This window comes from Castor canadensis, chromosome 7 (genome assembly GCF_047511655.1).
Source record: "Castor canadensis chromosome 7, mCasCan1.hap1v2, whole genome shotgun sequence".
NCBI classification, from domain to species: domain Eukaryota; kingdom Metazoa; phylum Chordata; class Mammalia; order Rodentia; family Castoridae; genus Castor; species Castor canadensis.
Genome location: NC_133392.1, coordinates 82965532 through 82969878, shown reverse-complemented (window position 1 = coordinate 82969878; position 4347 = coordinate 82965532). Strand labels below are relative to the sequence as shown.

Sequence of the window (4347 nt, the reverse complement as noted above, 5' to 3'; positions counted from 1 at the left end):
TGAACCAGACAAATAAGTTAACACTGGCATGTTTGTGGAATTACTAAGGCAAAAATAAAAAATTAACTCTCTTGATCATATAGATACCTCTATGAAAACTATTTTAAAACTGTACAAAATGCCTATCTTCATAAATTAATCTTTTATATGATTTAATGGCTGTCTACTAAGTGTTGTTTACCTGATCTTTTTATGTACATAGATCATGTTTCCTAAATTTTACACAGAGCATTATGGCACTTTGCTTAATCATTTCCACCATCAGATTATCCCTAACCTTCTAACTGAGCTATCAAAATTCTATCTTAACTAATGCAAAAATATCAAGTAGTGAAAGACACAAATTTTTAAATGTACTAGGAACATTGAGGGTGGTGCATTTGGTCTGGACTTTCTCAAAGCAGTAATATTTCAGGGAGTGTAGAAGCAATAATGTCACAACTTTAAAAAAGGAAACATAAACAAAAGACACAAACACATTTCTCTTATGACTACTAATTTTCACCATAATCTACACTTCTCAGAGTAGCAACGACTTTTGAAACTATGAAATGTCAGTGACATCTATAATCAAATACACGCAATAAAATTTAAGAACTACAAAATACTCAACAGAAATAAATGCTTATTCTTAGCTCCTGAGCTAGGAGGATTTGGTCTGTGGGAACAGAGAAGGCCAGCAGCCTGTCACACAAACACACACACACACACACACACACACACACATGCTCTAAGCTAGATAACTGATCATACACAGCTAACCAAGCAAGTACACAGTTTTGGAAGACAACTTAATTTATCATTGCTTTCAAAACATATGTGATGGCCTTAATAAAAGAGCTTAAATTACAGTGAATTAGCTCATAGGTACTAATGCAGAAATAACTGTGTATTCATGAATCTTGAATTTCATAGTGTCAACATAGGTTTTCTTTACACTTGAACACTTGTAGTGATGATGTAAAGTGTGGCACTGCTTTGATCCAAATCTTTCTGTATCCATACATCAACTTAAGTTATAAAACTAAATATGAGGATACAAAAAAAGGCACAATCTCCTAACCACAAACTGATACAGCAAAAATAAAGAGCATAGAATATGTAATGCTGAGAGAACTTGGAGCTCCTGGTTACTGGCTTTATGGTATTTGGTGAAGTTATTATTAACAGTGCCAAATCATTTTTACTTTTCAAATTTAAGAGACAGAGAGAGAGAGAGAGAGAGAACTGTAGCTAATCATTTTGCTTCTATCATATCTTATCTTAATCTGGAAGAGAAAGCCTTACTTTTAGCTTTTTGCCATTTAGTTGAAATAGCAACATTTTTCAAAATTTTTTTCAGTTTGCCAGATCATATGCATAATTCTTATTCTAAAATACTATCATTAGTGTAAAGGAAGAACAAAACATTCAGTGACCCCCACACCCAGTCCCAATACTACCTACACTAAATCTAGAACATCAAGTTATTCTTTTTCTTGAGAAAAGGCGAAAAAGCCTTAACATTGTATCATACAGCAGATATCATAAACCAGTCAAATTATCAGAGGAAACTGCTGCTGTACAGCCTTAGAAATGATTTATCTTATTAAAATTTTCCCAGTCGGAAAATGTGTTTCACACAAAACATTTTCCCCCTTCTTGCATTACACTACCTTACACATAATGTGAAAAATCATTAAAAACACCTACTACATATTTTAAAAAGTCAAAATTTCAACAACTTTTATTGACTACCTTTTAAAAGCCCTATGCTTCTGTTTTACAAGGCATAATAGACCATCTCATTTGATCAAAGCTTTCTACATTACTTTGAACTAACTTTTACTGAAACAGCTACAGCATCCAGAGGTAAGACAAATTGAAATTCATAGATAAGTATAAAACACTTCACACTATGTTGAAAGAAAAACAGAAAGGTAAAAAAAGACTGATGACAACTCTGAATTACAGCAACATTTGCACGGCCAATACAGAACACCATGGGTGAAGTCAGACAATTAAAACTTCAGAAAGCCCATTTCATTCAGCTGAAAAAACACAAATTGAACAAAGCCACACAAATCCATTCATGCACTTGGATAAGTCTTCATGTTCTTTGTGCACACCCAGAAAATTGAAGTGTTTTTCATTTCTGTTTTGCATTATAACATTTGTTAAAAATATTTTGTGTAGTTGTTTTTATGTTTTTTACTAACATAAACCTGTTTAGGGTAAGATTCACTAGATGAATTTAAGGGTTCTATGTACATATAGAACTTACAGCAAAAACAGATTTAGGTGATTTCATTATAAATAACATTTTCAAGAGCTGGTACAAAATTGTCAATAATTTCTTAAAACACACAATTAATCAGAAAAATACATAATTGATCAGTCTTCATATCCTTCTTCATGTAAGAGCACACTTCTGTACAACTCACAGTTACTTATTTGGTTGAAAGATATGTGGAGTACTGTCACTAAACATCTCTATAGCCATCTGCTGCTGACCACTTGCTTCTTCAACAGGAACTGCTGTCTGCATATGTGTACTGTAGCAAATAGGCATCCTGCATGTCTGACATTGCAGGCATGTATGTCCAAATTCTACCTAGTGAAAGATGGCTTATCTGCTGGCCAGAGGGCTGAATATAGACACAGGCTATAGTGACATGGTGTGTTCTAACCAAGGGAGCTAAGATGGCACCAGGGTGCTATAGGATATGTTGTTGAGGCTGCATGCAAGAAGGACTTTGCAACTGGTAGGCAGATACAGAAGATGCAGTGTAGGGTGTAAGAGAAGTTTGAGTGATCATTCAGTTTGTAGCAATACTGTATGGTAAAGGATAAGACTCTTCTGTATAGAAGCTGTACTTGGGTCAGAAGTGAATGTCAGTCCAGCCTTTCCTTCTCTATGCCATGGTCTTCCATTAGGGATGTACATGTTTAGATTCTGTCTCTTCTGTCCTCCATCTGCAAACGTGCACAATAAATGTTTTGTAGGAGCAGAGCCTCATGGTGGGGTCTTAATGAATTTTCCATTAAAATGATGGATTACAGCTTTGTATTTTTCAATGCTCGCCAAGCCAACACCATGACTTGTGCTACTGGAATCATGCAGTGTCATTGTAGAAATAACTTGTCCAAACAGTTTGAGCACACTTTCAAATTCTTATTCTTCCATCGACAGTAACAAATAAGAAATATACAGGTTTGTAGGATCTTTCTCATGTTGCCTTGCCATTTGAGCTTGAGCCCCACTGGTCTTCAGTGCTCACCCAACTTTCTGATCTGCTGCAGGACAACCTTTGCATTTGTTTGTTGTCTTATCCAAAATTGCCTTTGTGGAGACTATTTTTACATATGGTTAGCAGAGCTTCACAAGGTCCTGGTCAGTGGTGTGAGGGCAGGACTCAGATATAGAGTTTTGCTTAGTTGATCCCATCCTGAATTGCTACTGCTGCTAGTGTTATTATTGCTAGTGGTGCTGGGCCATGGCATGCACTGGGACCAGAGACTGCTACTTGTGGTAGGGCATCCTGCAGTTATCACTGGCCCTGGGGACGACATTGCCCCTGGGGAAGATCATCTCTGCAGGTGCAGGCAGCAGTGGAGGACATGGGCATGGAGTGAAGAGGGAGAGGACAGGCATGGGCAGGGCAGGGTGGTTCCAGTGAATGGGGTCTGGGGCTCAGCTTATCCTGTAATCTTATTCTCTCATGTTTTTTGTGTTGTTCAAGCAATTACAAATTACAGAATATTTGCTTATCCCTCAAAAGTTGAAGTCATACCAAAAACTTAAATGCACAATGTTTTTGAAATTAAGAGGATCTGAAACTCTTTAGTTGTTGTTCCCATTGTGAAAACTATTCAATGAAGACAAGTAGAAAAATACACACTCAGAGACTTAATATGAGTAATTATGCAGTTCTCATACAATCTTGGTTTCAATATGAATAATTTTTGGGGAGAGATCAATTTTTATTACATTTGTTGAATTCTATTACATCTGCTTCCTAGGCTTAGGACGGTTGTTTTTAAAGTTTTATTTAAATATGTAAAGTAGATTAGTGAAGCATTATGTTGTGTATTAGTGACATGGTTAAGTTTTGTTTTGAAAATAGCTGTGATAAATTATAACTTGTCTTTGACTCCTTCCCTCCAGGGGTAAAGCCCAGATGTTATTTCACTTGTTAATATTAAACAAACTATTTTAATAGCATTATTTTGAAATTCCTTTGCACATATTATATTTATTAGACTGGATTTCAAAGCATTTACATATACCAAAATTACATTTAATACTTTATTTTACAGGAGTGGAAAATAATTCTCTGACAGTTTATTTTACTACTCTTCTGATAG

The 4347-nt window shown here is 35.5% G+C and overlaps 1 pseudogene; it reads right to left on the bottom strand.

Annotated features, from left to right (window-relative positions):
* Nucleotides 1-2425: 2425 nt before the first annotated feature.
* Nucleotides 2426-3483, bottom strand: LOC109674845 (RNA-binding motif, single-stranded-interacting protein 1 pseudogene; annotated as a pseudogene).
* Between the last annotated feature and the right edge of the window lie 864 nt (nucleotides 3484-4347).